This window comes from Moschus berezovskii, chromosome 17 (assembly GCF_049115385.1).
Source record: "Moschus berezovskii isolate FMDL1 chromosome 17, NW_MosBer_1.0, whole genome shotgun sequence".
Taxonomy (NCBI): domain Eukaryota; kingdom Metazoa; phylum Chordata; class Mammalia; order Artiodactyla; family Moschidae; genus Moschus; species Moschus berezovskii.
Genome location: NC_142476.1, coordinates 15,010,682 through 15,027,382, shown reverse-complemented (window position 1 = coordinate 15,027,382; position 16,701 = coordinate 15,010,682). Strand labels below are relative to the sequence as shown.

Sequence of the window (16,701 nt, the reverse complement as noted above, 5' to 3'; positions counted from 1 at the left end):
GTGAGGTTGACCCTTCCTAGCCGTGTCCCCCGGTTAACGAAGTAGCGAAGCGGCTGGATCCACAGCATTCCTTTTGCAGTTCCATGGTCTGGGGTTCTGGGATGTAATACATACCCCTCCACTCACCACCAAATACTCCGAGGACCAAACCAGGTAGTTCACTTCTTAAAAATGTCGTAAAGGCCACTGTCCTCTAGGCTGGGATAAAAAACTCGATGATCCAGAAGAAAGTGACGTACCAATTCCGCTGACCTCTTGCACATTGGGCATTTAAAGTTCTCAAAAGGCAGCCGACCCCCGATTTGGAGTGAAGGTGGCCGGAAAGAGGGGACTGAGGCTGGGCCTGACCACAGGAAGGCTCCCCAAGACCCGCCTGGGCGCCAGCGGGGGACGTCGGGGCTCTGACGCTGAGGTCTGAGGGTAGCAGCCGAGCCGCGCAATCCTAGCCCGGCTTAGGGCGGGGCCGGCGGCGCGGGGCGGGGCCGGGCGCCCTGGTGGGCGGGGCTAGCGCCCGCCCCGCCCACTCCTCGGGGATGCCGGGATGTTTACACTCCTGACAGCCGCGGCCGGGGGAGGAGGCGCGGGAGTCGTGGGAGGATGGGCCGCCGCTAGGCTCTCGCTCCGGACGCGCCTCGCCGTGCGCAGGGTGGGTGTCCGCGCCTGCACCGTCCGCCGGAGCGGCGCGGCGGGAGGTGGTCGGCGCTCCGGGCCTCGCAGTCACAGCCCCGGGCCCAGCGGGCCTGTCCGCGGCGCTGCCTGGCCGAGCCGCTCGCCCGCTCCGGGTCCTGCGCGGGCCGGAGGACGCAAAGCTCCTCGCTTCCTGGTGAGTCTGCCGCTGGGGTCTTGGGCGCGCGGGCCGGGGCCCGGCCGGGTGGGGCTGCCCGCGGGAGCCAGGCGGGGAGGGGATGTCGGGCCCGCGCGCGGCGGCCTGGGGACCACGCCGGGGGTGGGTCGAGGAAGGGAGGCCGGTGCGGGGTGCGCGCGGCCGGGGGGCTTCGGGCCACTCGTGGGCCGTGGGGAGAGCCTTGTGCCCCGCGCGGCTCGGGCGCCCGAGCCCGCCGCCGTAACTAAGAAACTCCGGCGGCCAAGGCGGCGGCGCAACAGGTTTGGGTTTGGGGACCCGAGGAACTTGGCGAAGTCCCGCCTCCCGGCGCACGCTCATTGGCTGCGCCTCTTATTTATTCTTCACGGATTGGCTGGGTCCAGCTGTCAGTAATCGGCCAACGCGGGACTGGGCAGAGCGAACTTCCAGCGAGAAGTGGGTGGTGGAAGGTTTGCAGACTGGCTTGGAGGAGTGCGGGGAGGATGACCGACCTTTTGGAGAAGATGCTTTACTGGGGCTCTGTCAGGACTAGGAGACGTCAGAGAGAAGGATTGCAAGGCAGATAGCAAATGGTGGTGGTGCTAGTGGCAATAGAAGAGAAATAAAGTCATTGAACATTGAGGCCAAAAATCAGAAACCAAAGGGAGCTCAAAGGAAAAAAGGAGAAAAAGTGATAAGACTACATTGTCCTCAGTGTCAGGAAGGGAACACAACCTAAAGAAGGATGCTGAGATTTAAGAACCCCTGTTACCTCTTTCCTATAAACTAGGCCTTGGGAGATGATGTTTCAAACAGATGAGTCTTGTTCTCGCCCAGCTGTAGTTAGGGATGGATACTAAAAATAGTTATTTACAGTAAGATATGTTTCCATCTTTGAGCGTTGTTGGTGATGGAATTGAAAGAAACATTGCAGAAACGAAATGATTTTTCCTCTGCTTTGAGGCTACTGATCATAAGGATGCAGTTGAAACAAATACCCATAGTTTGTAGAGCACTGCGTGCCCGCCATAATTAGAACCACTGTTGATAATTCCTCCTCCAAGGAATTTGCAGTTTCTAGAAGTATGCATATTCTCTTTAGGCTACAGCTGCGCGTCTCGACAGGTTGCGTTACAGAATAAAGTGCAGAATGTGTGCGTGATCATTCTGTAAGGGAGCTTGAGCTCTTGCGGGTGTGGTCAGAGAATGGCTTAGCACTTTCCCTGAAAAAAATTATAGTACCTTTGGGACAGTCTGACTGTGAAAAGGATGAATAGTTAAACGAGATACAGTTGACTCTGTAATGTTTGTGGTGACTCCTGGTGAATGGACGCCGAGTATTCTTGGCCGGAACACTTGATGAAGGCCCGTGCACCCAAAACAAGTTAACATAAGACGTAAGGAATTTCATTTCCAGAGATCCAGTCCACAGCTTGCTTCACTCCTAAAACCGCAGCATCCTCAACTTGGCCCTGGACTGGCTGGGAGCTTGCTGGGGAGGGTGGGTGGGCCGGGATAGAGATTCGAGCTTTGGAAAAGTTTTAAACTGCATGCGGCCGACGGGAGGAGGGCGGCGAAATTAAAAGGCGAAGGTACCCCCAGTGGAAGGTGGTCGCTCGCTTTCCGGGGGTCTGGGGCTGCCCGGGACCTTTCCCGGAGGCGCGGGCCTGGGATTCCGCCCTCGCGCGGGAGGCCCCGCCCCCTGCAGACGGACGGCCTCCGCAGCCAATGGGCGGCGAGGACGGCGCGGCTCCGTGGGGGGCGGGCACTTCCTCCGGCGCTCCCGGCCGGCGGGAGGGGGCGGGGCTTGCGGAGTAAACGGCAAGATAAGGGAGAGGTGGGGAGAGTCGTGAGATAAACCCGAAAATGAGGATGGGGGGAGCTGGTCAGTTAAACACATAAACCTGGGGGGCGGCGGCGGGTCCCTGGGATTCCCGCCCCCCCGAGGTGCTCGTCTCCTTTCAAGGTTCAGCTGCGCCTTGGGCTCCCCAGTTGGTGTGACTGATGTTTGTGGGGGTGCGGGGGGGGTTGTTCTTTGAAATCGTGTGAAAATGCAAACCGAGAACTGTTAAGACTCCAAATCCTTAAGCGTTTTTACAATTAATTTGGGACGCTTTCCATATGCAAAATGTGGTTTGCAGTCGGTGCAGACTCATTTGCTACTCCGCACCGCTGTTCTGCTGGGGTCCACTGATCCCGATCGCACCTGCCGCCCTCCACGCCTCTGCACCACTCGCAGCTTCTCCTGGCTGGACTGTCTCGGGAGCCCTTTTCCAGCCCAGTAAAGCAACACTCACTGCAAGAATGAGGACGGCACGCCTGGTATGATGGCTGCGTTCTAGTGGAGGAGGGGAGGCTGGGGGCCTCGGTGTTAACGTCCCCGAATAATCGAACTCAGTTTTGCAGTTTCACACGACCCGAATGTGGGCTTGAGTATCTCACCTCGTACTCCCCTCCCTCTATGTTTCTGGTGGTTGCAGTTGGCAGTTTGAGGCACTGATTTATTCGGAATATTCACGTATTTTCTTCTTGACCATTGTGTATTTATTGAAATGTGATTTCTTTTTTCACTTAAATAAGTGGTCTGAGATGTCAGTCGCTGCAGTGAGACTTCTACAGGCTTTTACATTTACAGTGAGATTGTTCCTAGAACCAAAAGCTGTTTTTTCTAGAAACTGTCTGATGTTTTAAAATGTATCTTTCTAGTATTACTAACGGAGCCACCTTTTAAGGGAATCTGGAGGGGACAGAAATGCTTAATGCAGTTTTGGAAAAGAAGATTCTTAATTAGATAGTAAGTCCCCAGAAATTCCGTTTAGGCTTTGTTTCATTTGATTTTTTTTTTTTCTTTTTAAATAGGCTTTGGTATTTAAAAAATGTGAAGTGTAGATGCACAAAGCGATACTCTGTCTGCATTCCTAGTTTCGCTCAAATTAAAATATTTGTCCCTTCAAATATTTGCTCAAGAGTTATGTGGGTAGGCATTCTAGTACATCATACATAAACTATGGCAACAAAGTTACTAAAATGCTAAGTGTTTTGGAAATGGCATGTATAATACTGTTTGCTCTGGATTGTCTTATCAGCAGTTATTTTTCAGCATTTTTATAAATATATCGTAAGATGTTTTAAGTGTTTTTTCATACTTTTGAAAGTTTCAACTTAATTCCTTCTCCTTCAGTTTTAAAGGGAATTTATATAATAGTAATCAAATTTATTGGCAGGATACAACAGTTGAGAATTTTTAAACTTATACATAGAACTCATATAGGACCATTCATTCTTAGAGTTATAAAACCTATAGACTGCTGGTTTTCTTTTGGTGATTAGATAGTTTGACTATCCCTGTGTATTATATATCTTTCAGTGAGCATTGGGAATGAGGAGAGCAGATAGGTGATCTTGAAGCATTTATTCATATTTTCAAGCAGGATAGCTTCTTTTTTTAACCTTTGTTAAAATACTAGCTCTGGCAAACTGTTTATATTGAATTGACACAACAAGCTGTTTGGCAATAGCTGTCCAGAGTGTGTTCATCAGAGTAGTGTGCAAATGAATGGAACACAAAATTGGCATTTAATTTGTCTGTTGAGTTTTAGAAATGTATGTGTTTTTCGTTATTTAGTGGAAACAGCCCTTTCTGTGAGTCTCGCGGTGGTCGTCTGTTGACGATCACTGTGAGTGATTGAAGGAACGTTTTCATTCCAGGTTGCTTTTGTACAGAACAGGGGCTTGCAGACTTCGTCTCAGAAGGGCGAGAGAGTAAATATTTTTGGTTTTGTGAGCCTTGTGGTCTCTGCAGCTACTGCCACTACACCTGTGGAAATAGCTGAACAGGTGGGTGTGGCTCTTCCCGTAAAACCTTATAGTCAGGCTGGAGGCCCCCCTGCCCTGGAAGGTAACACACAGATCTAAACCTGAGTCTCGGATTGGTGTTTGGGCTGGTAGGGATTTTCCAGGGTGGCATTTTAGCCTTTCCTGGTCCTTTGATCCCTGTGACAATCTCTTGATCTTCCCCAATCCTCTCAGAATAATGCTCAGTTATGCATTGCCAGATCTTGTGCGTAATCTCAGAGACCTCATAACATTTCAACCTCTGTTAGACTTTTAGGGATTTCTGCTGTTCCTTGCCTCGGGGGACCCCCTCAACCCATCCTGCGATGTGCCAACCCTAGGCTTCCTTCTTGATGCTAAGCCAAGATGGACCCTGATGTCAGACATTTATCTTTGCTTGACCGACAGATAACACTGGAAGGAATGTCTTGGTGTGTTTCTTTAGCAGTTTTTGTTTTAAGTCTACTGGAATGGCTGCCTTTGCTGCATTTAGAGAGAATTTCTGGCATGAGGAAGAGTATGCACAGATTTTTGTCTCTTTAGAAAAACTGACTTAGTATGTTTTATAAAACACTTTTTTCCAGTTTTTTTTTTTTTTGAAAACTAAAAAGGGCCTGCATTGTAAGTAGAGGCTGCCATCTGGATGTTTGTGTCCTGGGGTGTGCTTGGGGGTTGCCTAACTCTTTACTTGGCGTTCAGTAGAGTTAGCTGCAGCTGACCTGGGTGTAGATACTGGAAAGAGCTTGAATGCAATGGAAAAGGCAACAGTTGTGAGCTTACACATGCTTTCCCAGCCCAGCCCGAGTAGGTTCCGGGTGGGCAGAAATAGTGACCCCTCAGGGTGGGGCCTGGGGCTTCGGGGCTAACTGCCACCAGCTGCCACAAGCCTCTTCTCTTTGTGTGACCTCGCTGCACAAATACCATTTTCCGTGTTTACCCTGATGTGAAAAAGACTGAGGCCCAGGTTTCTCTTCTCCGCTGTGACCTTGGCTGAGCTACTCGATTTGTTCAGACCACGGTTTTCCCAGCTCAGTTCCCATCACTATTTGGAGGAGTGAGTGACAACATCTTTTTGAAGTAGGGTAGGCGGCTCCGTAGTGTTAATTTCGTTTTACCGTTTTCTCTAAGGACGTTTGGTGGTGGAAACCCGCTTCTTCACTGTTTCTTCTGCCGGGAGGCCTCGCTGCCTACCCTCTCCTGGCCCAGCTTTATCGGAACAGGTTCCTTTCGGCTCTGCTGCCATTTCTGCCTTCTCTGCCTTAATTGTGCTTCCCTTTTGCCCTGTGATGTTCATATTTATAATTTAATTGCTCCCCATAGGAGTTAATTTTTTACTATATTTTCGGGGGACGGGGCAGTAAACCTTAGTTCCTCAGGTAGGATAAAACCACAAGAGGCTTGGGGGTTATATTTTGGACCAAAAAAAAAAAAAAGATGAGAGCTGCAAAAAGATGCTTAAGTACTGATTGAAAGATGGAAAAAGTTAGAGTATTCTTTCTTATATAGTTCTACTATGCTTATGATTCTTTTTTTTTTAATTGTTGTTTTTCTCATATTCTCGTGTTTATGTGGACAGTTACTCTAGTGTCTTTCTGATCAGAACCATAACAAAGCCACATGTCATCCATTATGTTATTATTGGGAAAATGAAACATGTAGACATGTTTATGAAAAGTTGTCGTACCTCTGAAATATAAGGAGTTGCGACTCTTCCGTTGCCTTGTCTGTCTAACTGCTGGGCCCTATAATAAAATAATGTGATACGTTTGCATACTGTCATAAAGATACCCAGAACTGGACAGTAGGTAATTTATTTCAGGCAAATAACACGTCCTTATTTTACATAGTCATGTTTAGGCATGTTTTGCTACTTAACAAATACAAGTAAATTGAAAGACATACAAAGAGAGTGCTTTCCGGTGGATTGTTTTATAGAAATAAATTGATGCTTCATTCTCAATTTCACATGGTAACCATAGATTCACTTCTATTTTTCTGCAGTCTTTTATATTAAGACATGTTTAGAAGAGTATGGTAACAGGGGAAGTATTCAGTGAAAATGGCATTTTTAGAAACATTTTTTGTCTACATCTGAGAGTTTTAGTAAAGTTCCTCCAGTTGATGAGTACTTTGGTGGTCGCACGGCATACTGTTTTCAGCTTCTCTTTGTTGTCTTGTGCTCGAAGTGTTCAGGGCATCAGCCAACGATGACAAGTTGCATTTTATTAGGTGGTTCTCCCACTAGTCTTCTCGTCATTCTGATCTCTCTCTCTCATCGGAAGGCATTTATTACACCGTGCTCAGTGGTATTAGGTGGGTGGGTGGGAGGGAGTCTGAACTTCTGGCAGAGTTTCCCAGCACCCAGCCCCCAGGGAGTGGCTGCTGCCTCTTTTGTGAGCAGCAAGCCCAGGGCTGGGACTGCCCAGCCGCTGGTCATGCTGGTGCTGCTCTCCCGGGGACCCAGGACCAGACCTGGCTGCTGGGGTCCAGGCCGGGGTGCTCTGGGCTCTGGCACGCAGCACCTCCTTTGTTAGTTTCCTAGGGTAGCCCCAGCGAGTTAACCGCAAACTGGGTGGCTGCAGACAGCAGAGGTTTACATGCGCCGTTCTGAAGGTCACAAGTCGGGTTGTCCACCAGGCCGTGCTCCCTGTAAGGGCTCCCGGGAGCGCGTGGCCTCTCAGCCCGCGTGTTGGTGGCCCTTCTGGACCCTGCTTGATGGGCGGCCATCCCTGTCTCTGCCCTGCCACGTGGCCGCCTTCCTGTGTCTCCTCCTGTCCTCAAAAGGACGCCAGTCTTAGGATTAGGGTCGTCTGATGACCTCATCTTTGCTTCTGATCGCTTATGCTTCAAATTTAACAAGCATGATCTAAATACTTTTTCTTTTCCCTTCCAGTTTCTTTACCACACCAAAGATTTTTAGATTTCTGGTCTTTCTGTTCTGAACAGAGTATTTTAAGGCTGTACAGGGATTATATTGTATCGGTACCAGAGGGACGCTGGCACCCAGGTCATCCTGTACGTATGTCATCTGCAGCTTGTATCTTACTGCTACGCCAGAACAGCTGTTCCAGAATCAAGTTTCCACTCACCCTTATTTTGTGGTTTCCCTTAGGAGACCTTAAGTGCGTAATTCACTGAATCAGATACTTTCAGAGCTGGAAGGAAACCTAAAAAACCGTCTAAACTGACCTTTTCGTTTAATATGAAACTAAACTGAAGCCCAAGGATGTGGATTTGCTGATGCACGTTCCTGCACATCCCACCACATCCCCTAATAGTCCCACTGCCTCGTGTGCCTCTCTGTCAGGCTCCTGGCAGTAGGCATGGTGTATTGCTTTTTCCTTCTGTTGGGTTAGCAGTCCTGTGTTCCTCAGGCAGCGAGAAGAAATGGCACATGGTCTTTTTCGAAAAGAGTTGCTAATTTAAATAATTATTTATTTATGATGGGAGTCCGGCCCTGCTGCTCCCATCATTCCGCTCCAGGGGTGGGCAGCTCTTGGGGCAGTTTATGCTTAAGAATCAGCCCCTCCTAGCAAGCACAGCCAGCCTCTCAGCTCAACTGCCCGCCAGGTAGTATCGACATCACTGATAATCATCAGTGAAAATAAATGAGGTAAGTACATATAAGTCTAGGGATTTCCCTGTAGCTCAAACGGTAAAGAATCTGCCTGCGAGGCAGGAAGCCAGGGTTCGATCCCTGGATTGGGAAGTTCCTCTGGAGGAGGGCATGGCACCCCACTCCAGTATTCTTGCCTGGAGAATCCCAGGGACAGAGGAGCCTGGCAGGCTATAGTCCATGGGGTCGTAAAGAGTCAGACATGACTGAGCGACTAACACACACAGACACACACACAGACACACACACACAGACACAGACACACACACACACACACACACACACCCACACACCCACAGACACAGAGTCAGACATGACTGAGCGACTAACACACACAGACACACACACAGACACACACACACAGACACAGACACACACACACACCCCACCCCCACCCCCACCCCCCGCATAAGAATTGAGTAATAACCAAAGAGAATTTTGCTTCAGACCAGTGGAAGAGAATATTTCCCCCAAGTGTTAGTTTTAGTTCTGTCCTGCCTCTGATCCCTGGTGAGTGTACTGCTTTGCTGGTCTCACCATTTGGGGCATGTTCAGGGTGTTTTCCTTAGTGTGAAAGCTCACTACTGCCCCTGCCCCGTGCTGGTTTGCTCTGCTTCAGGCCACAGCCCTGGGCCCTGGCAGAGACTTGGCTCCGCCCACCCCACCTGCAGCCCGCGCTCGCCCCGGGGCTTGCCACACCAGGCTTTCCTGTCTCGTGGATCTGGCCGAGCTGGCCCGCGTTCAGGAAAAGCACAATGACTCACCTGTTCCTCTTTCCATGACCGTCCTATTTCCATTGATAACACGGGCTGACTCCCTCCTTGTCCCTCAGCGTAGCCTTTGCATGTAAGTAATATTCAGAAAACAAAGATCATGGCATCTGGTCCCATCACTTCATGGGAAATAGATGGAAAAACAGTGGAAACAGTGTCAGACTTTATTTTTTTGGGCTCCAAAATCACTGCAGATGCTGATTGCAGCCATGAAATTAAAAGACGCTTACTCCTTGGAAGGAAAGTTATGACCAACCTTGATAGTATATTAAAAAGCAGAGACATTACTTTGCCAACCAAGGTCCGTCTAGTCAAGGCTATGGTTTTTCCCGTGGTCATGTATGGATGTGAGAGTTGGACTGTGAAGAAAGCTGATCGCCGAATAATTGTTGTTTTTGAACTGTGGTGCTGGAGAAGACTCTTGAGAGTCCCTTGGACTGCAAGGAGATCCAACCAGTCCATTCTAGAGGAGATCAATCCTGGGTGTTCATTGGAAGGACTGATGCTAAAGCTGAGACTGCAATACTTTGGCCACCTCATGCGGCGAGTTGACTCACTGGAAAAGACTCTGATGCTGGGAAAGGTTGGGGGCGGGAGAAGGGGACGACAGAGAATGAGATAGCTGGATGGCATCACTGACTCTGTGGACATGAGTTTGAGTGAACTCCGGGAGTTGGTGATGGACAGGGAGGCCTGGCGTGCTGTGTGATTCATGGGGTCGCAAAGAGTCGGACACGACTGAGCGACTGAACTGAAGTGAACTGAACTGATGTTCTTAACCTGAGAGAGTCTGCGTGGTCGTTTTAAAACTACTGTATCAGTGATTTTTTTTTTTAAAAAGGTACTTATTTGGACTGCACCGTATGGCATATGGGATCCTGGTTCCCCGACTAGGGATTGAACCCACGCCCCCTGCACTTGAGGCACGGAATCCCAGCCACTGGGCCAGCAGGGAAGTCCCTCTGCCAGTGGTTTTTTGTTTATCTTTTTCTTTAATTTGGAGTTTATCAATAAATCCAGGTCCCTTTTCCCACCATTTCTACTCCCCCCACCTTAAAAATGATACATACGTACATAGGTGTGTGTGTATCATAAATAGTACCAGAAGAGGCAGCTTGACAAAGTAGGTTTTGAAGTCCTGGACCGAGTCCAGGTTCATTTTTGTGTGCTTTGAGGTGGCAAGCACAGGGTCTCAGGGTGAGCTGGGTTCAAACGCACAGGACGTGGCCTAGGAGTTGAGCATCTGGCTGCAGAGGGAGAGCTGGGTGTGTGGTTAACTGTTTGGTTAATGGGCAGGCGCCTGGGCCGCAGAGATGCACTCAGGGTGCAGGGTGCTCCAACCCCCTGGGCGTGCTGCCGGGAGGGCACGCTGCCTTCCGAGGCCTCTTCTGTTCACAAAGTGGGCTGTCAACCCCGGAATATCAGTGTTTCCAGACTCAGCCCTGGATACCAGTTTTTCTTCATTGTGAAGTCTGTGGGGGTATTTGCATATGCATATCGAGACAGTTGGAAAGAGGATCCAATTGGTTGCCCAGCCCTTGACGTCAAACTTAGTTTCGGTGGAGGTAAGCTTTCTCTGGACTTGGAAGGCACACCCGCCTGCAGGCCTCTCCGCGGACCGTCGGCCTTCAGGAGATCTGCAGCAGCTGTAGGGGTGATCCGGGGCTTCTGTCCACGCTGGGACCCTCCTTTCTCCAGCTGTTCCCCTTCACTGTTCACCCCACTTTCCCCCTGGGTCCCACCACTTCACAGGTTGAAGACAGAGATTTGAGGGTATCGGTAAGTAGCTCAAAGTGAGTAAACGGATCATCTAAACACAGGTCTATCTTTGTGCCCGAAAACTCTGGGTTTTGATGAATTGCAGAAGATGGGAGACAGGCGTGAGCAGTAGTTTGTCTTATATCGCCTGGCTCACCTGTGTCTCTAGTCAGGACCCCGACTCCCCTTTCCAGATTTGCTTCTTTACACTCCCCTGAACGTTAGTCCTGTCTGACAGCTCAGCTCTTCATCTTTTGCTAAATTCCATACCCTTTCCCTGTGTCCTTTCTGCTTGGCTGTATGGTTTTCTCACTGTTTTTAAGGCCTGTTTGTTTTTTTTAATACTTCAGTTGTTAAATCCCAGTGGTTAAAAATCATCTTTATCCTTTAAGGCTCTGCTCACACAGAAAACACAACGACCTCTTCCTTCTTCTTCTTTAGGCCTTTGGTGCTTATCCACTGGCCCCGTGGCTGTGCTAGTCTCAGCGTCCTTCCTGGAATGTGTGCTTCTGGAAGGTGTGAATCACGCCCTGTGCACATCTATGTTTCCTGCAGGGCCTGGGACCTTTCTTGTCGGGACCAGCCCTTCAGGGAAGGCAGGTGATGGTGTCCCAGCGCCTGTGTGAGGCTGAAGGCCCAGGCAGATCCCTGCAGCAGCGGAGGTCCTGCAGGGCTGAGCAGTGGACTTCAGGCCCTGAGGGGGCAGGGCAGACCCAGGGCCTCGGGTGAGGGGGGTTTACTCTGTGAGAGGGCGAAGGTCTGACCTCCAGGTGCTCACTGCCAGCTGGGGGTCTGGGCCTGGTGTCTGAACTCTGCATTGTAAGATTTGAAAGATCTCAGAGTGGGGTGAGCTGAGAGCCAGGACTGGGAGAAACTGGCGATGCTGGACAGGAAGCTGGGGGGACCGGAGGGGCGTGGAGTCAGGACACAGACCAGCTGGGTGGTTAGGTGAGACTAGAGGCTCGGCAGCCAGAGCCAAGAAGTGACTGAAGTCCTCGAATTGGGACCGGACAGTAAAGCGGGAAGGGGAGTCAGATGAAGCTGATTTCAGTCTGATTTGCTAAGATGTTCACTGGCCATCCTTATGTTGTCCTTCCTTAGAGGCCCATTCCTAGTTCAAGGGAAGCAATTTTGGCTTTTCTGTAAAGGGAAAGGAATCTCTATCCATGGAAGGTGCTTTTATGTATATATTTGCTAAATTAATTACATTATGATGTTCTAATAATCCCCTCCTGGGGAAAATGTTGAACTAATAAATCACTAGCTTAATACTTGAAGTTATTCCCTTCTTAGGAATAATTCATGTGGTGCTTATTCTGACTCTTTGCAACCTTTTGCAGCTCTTTGGACTGTAACCCGCCAGGCTGCTCTGCTCATGGGGTTTTCCAGGGGAATCTTCCTGACCCAGGGATCAAACCTGGATCTCCTGTGTCTCCTCCACTGCAGGCAGATTCTTTACCTGCTGCTGAGCCATCAGGGAATCCCCTTCAAATTGATGGAAAATTATCATTTGATTAGTGGTCATCATATGCTGACATAGTAAAAACTTGTTCCACTTCCACACAGATATATTTTATTTAGTATCGTCACATTTTTCATTGCTGGAAGTTTGAGAGGACACTCAAAATGTCAGTAAGTATTTTAAAAAAAACATTTAAGGTATTTATAAAACACCAGGCCACATGGACCAGCGGTACATTTGTATATTCATGAATATATTCAGGAAGAAGCACATAGGAAATTAACCTGGGAAAATACCCAGAGATCGTGTATCCAAGGCCTTGAACACTGCTTGGAAGGTTGACCCTTCCCTCTCCTGTGATGAGATGGTACCTTCATGTTTCACGTTCTGTTTTTAATAGCAGTGAAAGCTGTAGTGCTTTGGTACCTCTTTATTTGGTTCTTAGTTAATGGCAGGTCAGGAACTAGCATCAGAATAGAATCAAGATTGTTGTAGAGCGAACCTCAGATAGATTTGTTAAAAAAATGTCTTACGCTTAGTTTGGCTTATGAGATGTGTGAAGAAGTTTAGTTTATATTTGAAAATCCAGACTTCAGTGATACTATAGTATACTTTAAAGTTACCAAGAAAAAGTAAAATTACCAAGAAGAGGGACTGTTTTTTCTTTTTTTTTAAACAAATTCCCCTTTAGTATCCTCTAACTTTTAAAATTCAGATTGCATTAGATTTATTTATCTGTCTACCCGTTGATTCATTGGAGACCTTCTCTCCATTGTAGGTAGGTTTTTCCCCTCGTTTCAAGTCCTCCAACTACTGTCTGTCAAATACCTTCTGATCCCTTAGTCTCGTGTGTCTGTGTGTGTGTGTGTCTGTGTGTGTATGTGTGTGTGTGTCCCTGGGATTCTGCAGGCAAGAGCACTGGAGTGGTTTGCCGTTTCCTTCTCCAATGCATGAAAGTGGAAAGTGAAAGTGAAGTCGCTCAGTCGTGTCCGACTCTTCGTGACCCCATGGCCTGTAGTCCACCGGGTTCCCCCATCCGTGGGATTCCTCAGGCAAGAGTACTGGAGTGGGTGCCATTGCCTTCTCCACTTAGTCTCCTACCCACACAGTTCGGGCGTCGGTGCCTGCTCTGTCTCAGCCTGGCTCGCGTCCTCCTGCCCCGCGCCGGTGTCCCCACACCCCTCTTCTGCTCGGTCGGCTCCCACATGTTCCTCTAGACTCCCCTTGGCGTCGTCTTGGTGAGGCTGGCCCGCCGCCTGCCTGGACCCCCTGTCAGCTCTGGTCCTGGCAGTCCCTGCCCCGGCGTCTGGTGGACTCCTGGCTTCCTGATGTTGTGAAGTCTCTGTGTCCCCCCTGAGAGTCACCTGAGGGGTCACGGTTGCCCCCCTTTTTGTGCATTTTGTGCTCTCAGCAGCAGTTGTAGACACAGTGGCCGTGCTCACAGTGGCCGGACCAGAAAGTAGGAGACCCGGGTGTCCAGGGAAGCCCTCGTCTGGCGGGGCCTGGGGGCTTCGTTTACCTGCAGCTCTAGCACTTTGTTCTCAGCCTCCCTGTCCCCCGTCTCTGAGTTTGCTGTGGCTCTTCCTTGAAATGGGGTGAAATAAAGCAGTGAGAGACTTCACTTTCTTGCAGACTCCGGACGGTTTATCTGTGTAATGGTGCATGCTTCCTTGTTGAAGGCAGGGGAGTGGATGTCTTTGATTTTAAAGGGGCTCATTCGCCTCTGCGTTTATTGGAACATCTAGCTTGTTTGCGGTTGTGGCTCTGCCCTCCTTCATAAACGGGGTGATCATGAGGTTGCAAGAGGAGCAGACTTTGTCTCGCGTGGCGTCCGAGGCGTCTCACAGCTCTGTACAGTCCCCTTGCCACTGGCCTTTTTGTGCCATCGTGGTGCTGAGGTGTCCACCCAGGCCGAGCACCATCACATCAAAATGAGTTGTCAGCGTGGAGTGAATTCCTGCAGTTGGCTGGGAGAGGAGAGTTGAAATGCTCTGTTTCAAGGCAGAGGAAACAGAGGTTTCCCTTAGCTTGGGGTGAAGTTCTCATAGAGCCTGGCGGTGGAGAACCAGGGAGAAGAAATTCTACCCAGATAAGCGTCGAGTTGCAAGGCTGCTGTCTGCACAGAGCACAGGACGGCTTCCCGTGTTCTCAGGCAGTCTCCGTTCATCACGGTGACCCGAGTTCAGGATGAACCCGGCCTACGTGCGGGGCGTCCGGGGACAGCTGGTCACCTGCAGCTCAAACACTGCAGCGGGATCTGGCGAGGGGGCAGCTCTGGGGTCACTGGTGTGGAAAGGGGAGCGGGGGTGGGGGCTCTCTGGGAGGGCGTGCCCACGGTTCTTCACCTTTGCTCCTGTACAAAGGCTGCTGCTGCTGCTAAGTCAAGTCAGTCGTGTCCAACTCTGTGCAACCCCAGAGACAGCAGCCCACCAGTCTCCGCCGTCCCTGGGATTCTCCAGGCAAGAACACTGGAGTGGGTTGCCATTGCCTTCTCCGGTATACAAGGGCAGTTTCACTAAAAGGTAGGTCAGTACTCCATGAATCTTGGGAGAAACTAAAAGTTAACTTGTGTGTTGCTGTCTGTTTTGAGCTGTAAGTACAGCATGTAAGGTATTTTCTTGTGAAGACCCAAATAACGCTGTTTCCATCCTTTATATACCTGTGCTTTTTTTTTTAAATCAACTGATTTTAATTGGAGGATAATTACTTTACAATGTTGTGGTGGCTTTTGCCATGCACTGACATGAATCAGTCCTGGGTGTACATGTGTCCCCCAGCCTGAACAACCCCCGCCCACCCCCCTGCCCACCCCATTCCTCAGGGCACCGGCTTTGGGTGTCCTGCTTCATGCATTGAACTTGCACTGGTCATCTATTTTACATATGGTAATAACCTGTGCTTTTAAAGTCTCTTACTGTCTGCCAGCTTGCTAAAATTTTTATCATTTCTTCAGTCAGAGGAATGGATTTCTGCAGAGTCAGAAGGTTTCTGAAAAACAGAACTTAAGTAGCTGTCAATTATATAGTTCCATTTTGAGTGTACATCTGTCATCACTGTTAATCAGATTTTCAAACTTTTGTGAGTCCTTTATGTTTAAAGTCTCGGTAGCGAATCCCAGGGACGGGGCAGCCTGGTGGGCTGCCGTCTATGGGGTCGCGCAGAGTCGGACACGACCGAAGCGACTTAGCAGCAGCAGCTTCCTCAGCACCACGTGTTTGTTATTCCTGCTGTTAATGTAAAACAGTCATTGTACTCTTGGCTAGAATCTTCCTAAAGTCATGGTGTCACATGGCACGTGTGCCAGAGAAAGTAGATTTGTTTCTGCTGAATGTAGAAGTGTGGTGTGATTGTGGTCTGGGTGCAGAAGAGCAGGAGGGGCTGCTGAGGGCAGGGCAGGGCTGCAGGGCGGGGGGCTGCAGAGTGAGAGAGGTGGGGTGGGGGCAGGCAGGGCTGCAGGGCGGGGGGCTGCAGTGTGAGAGAGGTGGGGTGGGGGCACAGGGCAGGGCTGCAGGGCGGGGGGCTGCAGAGTGAGAGAGGTGGGGTGGGGGCAGGCAGGGCTGCAGGGCGGGGGGCTGCAGTGTGAGAGAGGTGGGGTGGGGGCAGGCAGGGCTGCAGGGCGGGGGCCTGCAGTGTGAGAGAGGTGGGGTGGGGGCACAGGGCAGGGCTGCAGGGCGGGGGGCTGCAGCGTGAGAGGCGGTGGGGTGGGGGCAGGCAGGGCTGCAGGGCGGGGCAGCAGGAGCCACGGGGTTTGGCAGAGTTTGCTGGGGCTGTCTGCCCAGCAGCTGCCTCGCGGAGCCCCTTCAGAGGCTGGTTGGGTGCTGTGGCATCGGGAAGAGTGTGGCTATGTGTTGCCCTGTGCGCACAGACACGTCTCCTTCATCCACCCTCTGCCTGTGGACGTCTGGCTGTTTCCATGCCTTGGCTGTTGTGAGTACTGCTGCCGTGAACATTGGGGTGCATGTGTCTTTTTGAATTATAGTTTTGTCTGGATATAACCAGAATATGCCCTTTGCCCATTCTACTCTTTAGGTTGTCCTTTTCTTATACATTTGTAGGAGTTTTATTTTTATGTATTCTGGGTAGTAATTGTTTGCCAACTCTATAGTAACTGTTTTCTCCTTTGCTCATGGTGCCCTTTCCAGTGATCAGATTTAGTTTCTCAGTAGGTAAACTTTAAAATATACAATTTAGCCGTGATTTACTTGGTAAGTAAGCTCATCGAGAAGCCTTAGTAGAAGCTAGGACAGCTCCGTGTAACTGTGGCGTCAGTGGCTTTTCCTGCCTGCTTTTTCTCCCTCTTTTCTTTTCTGTTCATTTTAATTTGCTGTCAAAGTCTGCATGCGGTAACAAGGAGGTCAGGTGACCCAGAGGTCTGATTATTCTGCCTCTTTTTCTGAGGGGCGAGGGTGGGCAGGGAGGGGGCAAGGCAGCAGTTCTCATGGACATTGAGGGACAC

General features: G+C 50.0%; 1 protein-coding gene across 4 annotated transcripts in view; it reads left to right on the top strand.

Moving 5' to 3' along the window:
* The first annotated feature begins 520 nt into the window (after window positions 1-520).
* Window positions 521-16,701, top strand: part of NEK7 (NIMA related kinase 7) — a 144,314-nt gene continuing 128,133 nt past the window's right edge. Inside the window, exon 1 of one of the 4 annotated variants that reach the window (XM_088845221.1) lies at window positions 521-823. The gene's annotated coding sequence lies outside the window, so the exon portion shown is untranslated. The remainder of the gene's footprint in view (window positions 824-16,701) is intronic. The other 3 variants (XM_088845220.1, XM_088845223.1, XM_055418968.2) reach the window with 3 other exon arrangements.